Below are 12,671 nucleotides of genomic sequence, written 5' to 3' on the forward strand. Positions count from 1 at the left end.
GTCTACAGAATTTGGTATTTAAAAACATGCTGTCAGCCTGTGTCCGTAATGCCAAATAGAATGGTTTAAAAAGTATTAATCTTTGTATGTTTTATTGAAGTTATTTTCAGAATCTCAGTTTTAGTGTTGCAGGCATATGAAATTATTTCTGTGATATGCACTAGCTAGGTTGATGCGCCATTATGTGATTTCATAAGCATTAACTTGTTGAAATAATTATATTAATGTTTATTATAACTGAGTACATTTAAGATAGTGCTGTTTTCTTACTGCTCATTATCTTCTCATTCGGTGCATTTATCCACATCATTAAAGTTTTTAGATTATTTATAAATGCATTTTTTGTTTAAAAAATTGGTCATAATTAAAATAGCTGCGTAAATCAAATTGTGGAGCATTAGCAGACTATGGTCAGTTTGCAGTTTTATTTTGAAAATCACTACTGTCTCTTTGTGTAAACAAATGTGTCGAGTTGGGAATATGACAATCCTGGTAGGCTCACTTTTTTATTGTTTAAAAAAGGTGGTGCATGCACTTTAATCCACTGTAATCCGAGTAATGGTGGTTCTCCCACTGGGAGTTTCAGAACTTTGAACCAGATGATGTAAATACAACTTCAATCTAATCAACCAGTCTGATTTGGAGAGGAGTTTAAAGATAAAACTGCTCTCATGCAAATGCTGTTCCTGTCTTTCTCAGTGATAGAGTTCACGCTGACTAACCAAGTGAACCTGGCAAATAACTGTCACACAGGTAGTGCATGCTATGGGTACACTGCTTTGATGACAGAAATGTGGATATTGAGCCCAGGAGCCATGGTGCCACTTAATTCAGTTGCTTTCTGCTAAATAGTGTTTAGTTTCTTGAATTTACAGGCTGTAGTAATCCAGACTCGTTGATAATGTTCCACCTTATTCTTAATTTCTAGAAAGTTAAGCAGTTTTGAGAGTTAGGAAGGTGAATTACTTAATTTAATAATATTACTTATATGGGTTGACTAATTTTTTTATTAGTAAGGAACAATTCTTTCTATACATATTTTCACTTCTGGGACTGGGATGTTGAGGAATATTATACCATTCCATGCAATATATAGTTTTCGAAACTTGAGACTGCTCCTTCAGTGCAATAACTCGCATGATTCTCTTGTGGAGTTGTGCTTCCCAAACGTTTCCCAATGTGACTCCATACGAAGACTTGAAAATTGTCAAGTGCCCTCAATGAGAACTAATAGTTGAATAAAGGGCTGACAGTGCAACGTTGTGTTAGAGCATGAGCGCAGCTGTCATAACTAGGACAGAATTCAGTTTTAACCATCGCTGCCTCAGCAGAGTGGACCCCTAAATATTATCTCACGTACCCACTTGGGGTCAAAAGAACAAAAGAGAAGTAGGGACAGGAACAGGCCCTTCAGTCCTCCGGGCCTGTGCTGATCGTCATTCCATGACTAAACTAAACAACAAACTTACTGCCCTCGTTCAGTCTACATCCCTCCATTCTCTTCCTATTGTAACCATCCAGATGCCTCTTAAATGTTGACAACGTGCCTGCTTCCACCACCTCTTCTGGCACTGCATTCCAGGCTCCTACTATTCTCTTTATGAAAAAACCTTCCTCACACGTCACACTTAAACTTTTGGCCTCTTGAACATACGCGCCCTTTTAAACTTTCTAACTACCTACATCTACCATTTTCTCTGGCATTTCATTCCACACATGAACCACTCTCTGCATAAAAGAGTTACCCCTCGTGTCCTTGGCAAATGTTTCCCTTCTCACCTTAAAAAATATAGCTGCTAGTTTTGAATTCACCCACTCTAGGGAAAAGACTATTGTCATTCACCTTATCTATGTCTCTCATGATGTTATAAATCTCAATAAGGTCACCCCTCAACCTCCTAACCCCCAGTGAAAAAAGTCCCAGCGTTTTCAGTCTATTTTTATATCTCAACCCTCCGTGACCCACAAAAACCTGGTCAATCTTTTCTGAACCCTCATCAGTTTAACAACATCCTTCCTATAACAGAGGTCCCTGTGCACAATACCCCATTTTTTAAAATTAGATTACCTAGGCCCCTCGGCCCAACATGTCCACACCGCCCTTTAAAGCATCCCACCCAGACCCATCCCCCTATAACCCACATACCCCTGAATGCTACAGGCAATTTAGCATGGCATCATGGACAAGTACCAATCTCTGTGGAACATGGCTGGCTACGGGCCTCTGGTGCAGAACACAATCCTCCACCACCATCTTTTGTATTCAAATGGCAAGCTAACCCTGAATCCCATGTGATCTAACTTGGCCTACCATGTGGAACCTTGTCAAAGGCTTTAATAGTTCAAGTAAACAAGGTCTACTGCTCTCCCACCTGTCAATCATCTATTTAGCTGCAGAGTCTACTTAATCGACTTTTGAAAGTTCTTGTTTTATACTTTTAAAATGTGCCTTACTCCAATTAAGACATATCCTTTCTCATAACTATTTTAAAACTAGTATTGTGATCACCATTCACAAAGTATTTCCCTGTTAACACTTAAGTTGCTTGCCCCGCTTCATTTCCCAAGAGCAGGCCATGTTTTGCTCATTCTCAGCAGGAACATTTACATATTGATAAAGACAATTTTCTTGAACACATTTAACAAATTCTAAACATTCAACATGATATCAATCCCAGTCGATGTTCAGAAAATTAAAATCCCCCACTATTACAACCTTGTTATTCTTCCATATTTTGAGATTCCTCTACATATTTGCTTCTCAATATCCCTCTAACTATTGAGGGGCCTACGGTAAAATCTCATCAATGTGATCACCCCTTTCTTATTTCTAATTTCAACGCATATATTTTCACTGAATGATCCTTAAGAAACATCTTTAATTACAGTAGTAATATTTTTCTTAAATCAAAATGCCACTCCCTCTCTTCTCTTGTTTCTCTTTCTATAATACCTAAAAGACAGAGCTGCCAGTCTTGTACTTCCTTCAGCCAAGATGCTGTAATAGCTACGACGTCCCAGTCCCACATCTCCATACATATTCTGAATTCATCAGCTTGACCTGTAAGACCTCTTGCTTTGAAATAAACGTTGTTTAATTATTCAGAGTTATTTCATTCTCTGACATGCTCTTATCTGTCTTTTCTAATTAACTCGCTCTTCTCTGATTTAAAACCATTCTCACCTTTCTTTCTATTTTCACCGTTACGCAAGAAGCCTTTCCCCAAATGTTTACAGGCTCCTGAAATAGAACTAGCTGATCTCCCCGCCAGGATATTGGTCCTTTTCCAGTTTAGGTGAAACCTATCCATTTTGAACAGGTCTTTTCTGTCCCAGAAGAGATCCCAATGATTTAAGAAACTGGATCCCTGCACATTGCATCATCACTTCAGCCACTGATTTATCTCCCCTATCCTTTTATTCCTTCTCTCACTTGAGCTTGGCATCATAATTAAACCAGAGATTGCGCTTTTTGATTGTTCACTTTTTAACCTTTGACTTAACCTTTTATTTATTCTGCAAAGCCCTAACTCTTTCTCTAGCTATGTCATTCCTACCAGCATGTACAACAACTTCTAGCTTCTTGATTTTTGATCTTGATTTTACTGTTACATATATATTACAGTAGAAATAAAACATACCGAAAAGCTTTCATTTGCTGCCACAAAATGACACTGTTTTGAATAATTTAAGAATATGAAAATAAAAGAAAGATATAGCTTGAAGAGAGTCCATCAGTCCTGGTGCCTCCGCCACCAGTCCCCTGCAACTAATTAACTGCCATCTACACCTGATCAACAAACATCAAAGTCACCAGTCCTCAGACGTCAGCGAGAACAGACAACTGAGATGTCCCCAGTGAGTGAGATAATTGCGGGACTCATCAAAGACTGTTGAAGTTTTAACTTATCCCTTTATTTTCCTAGTTAGTCCTAGTTATTTTCCTAGTTCCTGGAAGATGTTAGTGAAAACTATTACCTATTTCATTTTTCTACTAGTCAATGAAGTAATGCTTAACTTTTTAACTCTCATTTCTCTTGCTACATTGCACTTAAGACTTTTTTTTTGTACCTGGACACCCTGGTACCTAAAATGGTGCCACGTGTGGCGATATTATACACTGTAATTCTTTACTCGAATGCACGTGTCAATAAAATTTAAAATCTAAGCCCAAACCTAAGCTTGAACCTTTGAATAAAGCCATTTTATTGATTTTTCAGTGTTAGAGCAAATTGGAGAAAAAAGGTAGGTGTGTATTTGTTACATTTTTACATGTGTGACTAAAAGGGTTTTGAAGTGTTGAAATTTGAACCAGGGAACAGATACATGTCTGAAATCTCATAGGTGTAAAGAACACTATTCAGGACACATACCTACTTCAAACCTACTTCACCATTAAATAAGATTGTGGCTGATCTTCCACTTCAACTCCACAGTCCTGCACGATCCTTGTATCTCAACATTGCTTTAATATTCAAGAATCTAACAATCTAAGTCTTGAACATACCCAAATTGTGGCACAGTGACAGTGTCCCTACCCCTTGGCAAATAGGCCCAGGTTAAAGACCCAGCTTCTCCAGAGGTGTGTAATACATCCCTGAACAGGTTGATTTAAAAAAAAGGTTCATAACCATCTTTTTAAAAACAAATTCTCAAAGATGGAGAAGAAATAACCTTCCATTTCAATCCAAAGTGGAAGACCCCTCATTGTGAGACTGCAGTTCCCAGTTCAATGCTCCCTTGCTGAAGGAAGGAAGTGTTCTTTCATCATACACACCAACAAGCCTTTTCAGAATATTATTTTTCAATCAGGTCACCTCTCTTTCTTGTAGATGCCAGGAAATTAGGCTCAGTCTACTAAAACTCTCTTCAAAAACCAATCCCTTCATCCCAGGAATTGTTTGATGAACATGTGTTGCAGATGAACATTTGTTGCAGTGTCTCTCAAAGCAAGAATTCCTTCCTTGACTAAGGAGAACAAAACTGTACCCAGCATCGTTACGAGGCTGAAAACAAAATATATTGGAAATCACAGCAAGGGCAGCACGGTGGCTCACTGGTTAGCACTGTTGTCTCATAGTGCCAGAGACCCAAGTTCAATTCTAACCTCAGGCGACTATCTGTGTGGAGTTTGCACAACCTGTGGTTTACGTGGGTTTCCTCTGGGTGCTCTGGTTTCCTCCCACAGGCCAAAGACATGCAAGCTAGGTGGATTGGCCATGCTAAATTGCCCATAAGTGTCCAGAAATGTGTAAGTTAGGTGCATTAGCGATAAGAAATGCAGAGTTACAGGGATAGGGAAGGGGGATGTGTCTGGGTGGGATTCTGTTCGGAGGGTCAATGTAGATTGTTGGGCTGAATGACCTGTTTCCACACTGTAGGGACTCTATGAAGTCAGGCAGCATCCACTGGGAGGGACATAAGTTAAAGAAAGGGAAGAAATGGGAGTGAATTCACAATCTGAAAGTGGTGAACTCAGTGTTAAATCCAAAAGATGGCAAAGTGCCTAGTCTGAAGAAGTATTGCTCCTCCAGTCTGTGTTGTGATTTGCTTAATCAGTGCAGCATGCAGAGGGCAGACAAGTGAGCAGGCGAGCAACATGCCGTGTTAAAATGACTGGTTACCGGGATCGGGGTCATACTTGTGCATAGCAGTCAACAGTCTGTTTTGGTTTCTGCAATGAAGAGTATGCCGCATTGGGTGCATCGAATGCAATAGACCAGATTGGAGAAAGTAAAAGTGAAATGTTGCTTCATCTGGAAAGATGGTTCTTTGCCTGGGATCGTGAGCAGAAAAGTGGTGAAGGGGCAAGTGTTGTACCTACTGCGGTTACATAGGAAGGTGCCATGAGAAGGGGGGTTGGATGTTGTTGGTAGTTATCAGGGATTAGGCAAGAGTGTCTGGGAGATAACAGCCCCTTTGAAATACAAAAAGGGGAGTGAGAGGAAGACGTGTTTGGCGGTGGCATCTGTTGGAGTTGTCTGAGATGGCAGAGGATGATTCTTTCAATGCAGAGGCTGTTGGGATGAAAAATAAGGACAAGGGAAACCCAATCATGTTGTTGTAAATGACTGCTCTACTTTGGAGAATGTAAGAACCAGGAGCAGGAGTAGGCCGTTCAGCCCTTCGAGCCTGCTCCGGCATTCAATAAGATCATGGCTGATCTTTTTGTGGACTCAGATGCATTTACCCGCGTTCTCACCGTATCCTTTAATTCCTTTATTGTTCAAAACAAACTACCTTAGCTTTAAAAACATTTACTGAAGTAGCAGCAACTACTCCACAGGGCAAGGAATTCCATAGATTAACAACCCTCTAAGTGAAGAAGTTCCTTCTCAATTCAGTCCTAAATCTTGAGGCTATGCCCTCTTGTCCTAGCTTCACCTGCCTGTGGGAACATCCTCTCTACTTCTATCTTTTCTGTTCCCTTCATAATTTTATAAGTTCCTATAAAATCCCCCCTCAATCTTCTGAATTCTAATGAATATAGTCCCAATCTACTCAGTCTCTCCTCATAAGCCAACTCCCTCAACTCTGGAATCAAACTAGTGAACCTCCTCTGCAACCCCTCTGGTGCCAGTACATCCTTCATCAAGTAAGGAGACCAAAACTGCACACAGTAGCCTAGTTGTGGCCTCACCAGCACCTTGTACAGCTGCAACGTAACCTCTCTGCTTTTAAACTCATTCCCTTTAGCAATGAAGGACAAAATTCCATTTGCCTTCCTAATTACTTGTTTGAAGCCAAACGCACACTGAGGGGCCGCATTGCAGAATACTCTGGTCTGTGCGTAAGCATGGCCCTGACCTTCCTGTCGCCGATCATTTTAACACATAAACTCCTGATTTATCTTTCCTAATGAGCAACCGTTATGCAAATGTGCCTCATCCATCTTCAGTCTATTCTACACTAAAAAAAGGCATTCTGAGAACATTTTTATTTAGGGAGTGGAAATAGTGTTATTTTATTCAATATAGCAGTTTTTGGCTATTTGCATAATCTTGGAATTACATGGATCCATCAGGAAATGCTGGGTACTTACCTGAGAAACAGATTAACCTTCGTCAACTGGAGCAGACAAAGGGAGCAATGAGTTATTTCAAGATCAAAGAATGAAATGAATGTGTGGCTAAGGAGATGGTGCAAAGAGCAGGGTTTCAGGTTCTTGGATCTTCAGAAAAAGAAGGCTCTAGGCCGAAACGTCAGCCTTCTTGCTCCCCTGATGCTGCGTGGCCTGCTGTGTTCATCCAGCTCTACGCCTTATTGTAGGTAAGGCAGATGAGCTTAAAGCCGAGGTCAGTAAATGGGTAGAATGTCAGGTGGGTAGAATGCCTGAAGAAAGAACAGTCCGGTACAGCACAGAAACAGGCCCACTGGTCCAACAAGATCACGCTGACATGTGATGCCGTTCTGAACTAAAAACCTTTAGCCTCCAGACTATCCATATTTCTCTACTCTCTGCCTATGCATATATTTGACAAGATGCCTCTTAAATGCTGCTATTGCATCTGCCGCCACTATCTCTTCTGGCACCACATTCTAACTCTCATCACCCTCTGTATTAAAAACCTGCCTTTTACATCTCCGTTAAACTCGTTCTGTTTTACTGTAAACACACAGGTAATCAACATTTCTACTCTGGGACTGTCCATTCTATCCAAGTCTTTCATAATTTTTTAAAACTCTATCGGGTTGCCCTTATTCTTCAGCGTTCAATACAAAACAAACCAAGTTTGTTCAATTTCTCCTCGTTGCTAATACCCTCCAAACCAGTGAACATCCTGGTATGCCATTTCTATACCTTCTCCAAAGCCTCCACATCCTTTTGGCAGTGTGGCGAGCAGAACTGTACACAATATTCCAAATGTGACCCGACTAAAGTTCAATACAGCTGCAACATGATTTTCTAATTTCTGTCCTCCTCGCCCCAACCAGTGAAGGCAAGCATGCCATATATACCTTTTTGACCACTGTATCCACTTGTATTGCCACTGTCTTGGAACTGTGGATTTGTAGGCCTACATCCCTCTGTGTATTAATGCCAGAGTTTTCCATTATTATATACTCCGCTACTGCACTGCATCTCCCAAAATGCATCACGTTATGTTTGTCGATATTAAACTCCAGCTCTCATTTCTCTGGGTCAAGTCTCTACTCATCTACGTCCTATATCCTTGGGAAATCCTCTTCACTGTCCACAGCTCCCCAGTCTTTGCATCCACAAACTGACTAATCATGCCAACTACATTGTCCTCCAAATCATTTATATATATTACAAACAGGGGCCCCAGCACTGATCCCCACTAAACACCTCGGGTCACATGTCTCCAATCTGAAAAACACCCTTCCAGCACTATTCTGTCTTGTATGGCTACGCAAGTTCTGTAGCCATCTTATCGGCTCACTGCAGATCCCATGTATCAGCCTGCCATGGGGTACATTGTCGAAGGCCTTACTAATGTTCATATAGACATCTACTCCCTTGCCAGTGCATATATTGATGTTCATTGGCAACAGTTCTAAGGAATAATTTCAGTACCCCATCTCCAGTAAAAGACCTGCATGAACAGAGATTGAATTGATTACCTTTTCATTTTAGTTTCAGAGAATTGAGCCTGCTTGTATTACTGTATAGACAACAAACAAGCATATTTTGAATATTGAGCAGGTTTGCATACCTCATCTCCAAAAGGTAATGATTCATCAAAGGGAAGCACAAAAGTCTAATAGGCCTTAGAATGGTGAATTCTTTACCACAGAGGGTTGTTGACGCAGGGTCATTAAGTATATTCAAAGCTGAGATATTTTTAAACAGTAAGGGAATCCAGGGTTATGAGGTAAAAGAAGGAAAGCCAAGTTAAAGATTACCAGATCAGCAATAATCCCATTGAAAGGTGGAACAGACTCAATGAGCCAAATGAACCGATCTTCTGTTCCTATATGTTATTGTCTTGTATTCCAAGTATGCAAAACATTATTGAAACAAAAAATAGCTTTAAGACACAACTATAGAGACAGGTGGCTTCCCTGAAGTGAGCTTAGGGAACCAAGAGCAGCAATTATCTGCAACCATTTGGCTTCCAAGAAATATCTTGTTTCGGAGGTTCAGTCCTTCTTCAGGTGTTAGGTGAAGGAGGGAGGCTCTGAAAGCTTGTGTTTCAAAATAAACCGTTTGGACTATAACCTGGTGTCTTGTGATTTCTGACTTTGTTCACCCCAGTTCAACACCGGCACATCTACATCATAAAAAAGTTTTAATCTGTCTCTTTCTTGATTTTGTTCTTAAAGAAAGATATCTGCACAATCCTTAAAACTCTAAACCACAAGAATTGTTAAGTATGAAGCCATAATTACATTGTAGGTGCAATTTCTCATTGTTTAGTCTTTGTTTTCGCCATTTAGCATTTCTATCATCTTATGTTTCTTCAGTAATATGCTGCCAAAGGTTGTTCCATTTCTACCTTTATCCTCATGCAAGAGCAGTGAGCAGAAAGTCAATATGAATTTGTAAAACTGAATAGATGTTGGCTTTTGTTTTTGAAGGATGTTCTCATATGGTAAACTGTTGTTTTTTAAAGTTTATTACTTTGCTTCTGTGTCCAAATGATTGGAGAGTGTTATAGAACAAAAGAGATCCACGGGTCCTGATTCATAACTCCTTGAAAGTAGACAGGATGGTGAAGAAGGCTTATGGCATGCTTGCCTTTGACAGTCGGAATATTGAGTACAAGCGTTGGGACATCTTGATACAGCTGTACAAGACATTGGTGAGGCCACGTTTGGAGTGCAGTTCTAGTCGCTATACAAGAGGCAGGATATTGTTAAACTAGAAAGAGTGCAGAAAAGATTTACTAGGATGCTACCTGCAGTTGTTTGCTCACTTGCTGAGCCGGTTGTTCCGTGCTGTGCAGACGTTCCATTACCCTCACAGGCAACGTCATCAATGTGACCTCTAATTGAAGTTTTGGTGTTCTGCTCCATTCCAAATTTATATGATCCTCTGCTGTGGTGGATCTTGTCACTTCTGTTACTGTTTTTTAGCAACGGTCTGTATACTGGCTGCTTTTCTGTGTGTTTGTTAATAGAGTCCTGTGTTGGGAATCAGGCCTGCAGAAATTCCCTTGCATGTCTGTTGTTCGACTGTCCCAGTGTGGCAACTTTGTCCCAGTCGAACAGATGGCCCTCATTGACTGTGTGTAGCAAGTAAATATTGGTTGTGTCTTTTTATACCAGCTGGTGTTTGTGTATCCTGGTCGTCTGTTTCCTCCCTGTTTGTCTAATGTAATATTTATTGCACTGGCTGCATGGAATTCTGTATATCAAGTAAGTCCTGTTTACTATTGGTATGGGGTTTTAGTCTTTGATAGCATTTGACGCAGTATTAATATAGGTTTGTGTGCAATCATGATCTTATGTGTTCTAATGGTTCTTGTTGTCTTTTCTGATACATTTTTGATGTAGGGGTGCACTACTAGTGTCTTCTGTAATACTGTGTCCTCTAACTGTTTGTTTTGTAGTCATCAACGGATGAAACTTCTTGGGTATCCATTGTCAGTAAATGCTTTGTGAAGGTGTTTCTCTTCCATTCTCTGGAGTTCTGGGGTGTTGCAGTGTGCTATAGCTGATTTATGTAGTGTGTTAATGCACCACTGTTTGTGTATGTTGGGGTGGTTGCTAGTGAAGTTCAGCATTTGGCCCATGTATGTGGCCTTCCTGTATATGCAGTCCAGAATGGTACCTGGACTGGAAGATTTGAATTATTGGGAGACGCTGGAAAGGCTGGGACTTTTTACATGGACCAAAGGAGACTGAGGAGTGACATTTTAAAGGTCCATAAGATCATGAGAGGCATGTATAAGGTAGATAGCCAACAGCTTGTCCCCATGGTAGAGGAGTCTAAAACTAGAAGGCATAGGAGAAACATTTGGACAGGTAAATGGATGAGACAGGTATGGAGGGATAGGGGCCAAAACACGGTCAGTTGGGACCAGATTCATTGTGAAAACTGGGTGGCGTGGACGAGCTGGGCGGAAGGGCCTGTTTCCATGCTGTATACCTCCATAGATCATTAATTTATTATAGATTGCGGTATTTAAATTATCGTAAAGCCAGCATTAGTTAGCAATAGAAGTTTTTAATTTTCAAGATATGGTTTGTTGTCATGGGTGATTTCCACTTTCCTAATATAAACCAGAACCTCCTAAGTGTAAATAGTTTAAATGGAGCAGATTTTGTCAGGGGTATCCAGGAAGGATTTCTGACTCAATATATAATAGGCCGATGAGTGAGAAGGCCATATTGGATTTGGTGCTTGGCAACGAACCAGGCCAGGTGGCAGATCTCTTCGCAGAAGAGCATTTTGGTGATAGTGATCACAACTCCCTGACCTTTACTATAGCCATGAAGAGAGATAGGAGCAGATGGTATAGGAAAGCATTTAATTGGGGGAGGAGGAATTACAATGCTATTCGGCAAGAACTACAGAGCACCAACTGGGATCAGATGTTCTCAGGGAAATGCACAGCAGAAATGTGGCGGTTGTTAGGGAGCTGTTGCTACAAGTACTGGATAGGTGTGTCCCACTGAGGCAAGGAAAGGATGGTATAATGAAGGAACCCTGAATGACAAGACATGTGGAGCACCTAGTCAAGAGGAAGAAGGCAGCTCACTTAAGGTTGAGGAAGCAAAGATTGGACAGTACTGTAGATGAGAAGGAATTTCTTCTTCAAGAGTTTAGTGTCTTTGGAATTCCTTGCCATAGAGAGCTGTGGGGTCAGAGTTCTTGTGTATATTTAAGGCTGAGACAGATTTTTAGTCAGTAGAGGAATCAAGAGTTACAAGGAAAATGCAAGGATGTGAACATGAGGAATGTTGGATCAACCATGATCCAGTTGAATAGCAGAGCATGCTCCAAGGGCAGAACCTGTTCCTGTTTCAGTTTCTTTTGGTATTATGCTATTTACAAACCACATGTAAATGTTGGACAGTTTCACCCAACCTTTGGATAGGTACTAGATGCAAATCCTATCCTAGTTTTGCTCATAAATGTGTGTAATTGATGCAGGTATTTTTGTCTACCTGTCTTAGTTTAATAATTTCTAAGTGTAAATTCTGTTTCAGCATGAAAGTGTAAATACGTGGCTGGAGTGGTGGCCCATCCTGACTCTGAAATGCACTAATAGCCAAATTTGCAAAAAACTTTGGTGTCAATCTCACACCTTTTTCACTTGACACCGATACAGGAAAAATGTTCATTCTTAGTATGTGGAAAAATACTGCTTTTTACCATGCACGTGCCAAAATTATCTATTTTCTCTCATAACAGAATTATCCATTTAATTTTATCATACTATCACTGGCATAATGAGGTAGTATGCAGAAGTCTTCCTTCCCTAATATTTGTAAATGTGCAGTTAAAAATTCCTAATTCATTTCTTGCCCTGTTTATAAACAGCACCTCTATTGATTTATGAATTGTGTGTATTAGTTTTTACTGTTGGAAACATTCTCTCCATCTCTTTGAATGGCCGCACAACTACTTGCAGTGTACAACAAAGTTTCGTCTTTAGTCCCTGTCCAGTTCCTTTCTGTACCATTCCTCAATTTCAGCATTTGGAAGCACAGAGCTACTCTCTGCATTAGGGAAATATTAGAGGAGTAAACAAAATGTA

The 12,671-nt window shown here is 40.4% G+C and overlaps 1 protein-coding gene across 6 annotated transcripts in view; it reads left to right on the forward strand.

Moving 5' to 3' along the window:
* lmbrd1 (LMBR1 domain containing 1) overlaps nucleotides 1-12,671 on the forward strand; it is a 237,119-nt gene that overhangs the window by 218,798 nt on the left and 5,650 nt on the right. The window lies entirely within an intron of this gene.

Source organism: Stegostoma tigrinum, chromosome 4 (genome assembly GCF_030684315.1).
Source record: "Stegostoma tigrinum isolate sSteTig4 chromosome 4, sSteTig4.hap1, whole genome shotgun sequence".
Lineage (NCBI taxonomy): Eukaryota > Metazoa > Chordata > Chondrichthyes > Orectolobiformes > Stegostomatidae > Stegostoma > Stegostoma tigrinum.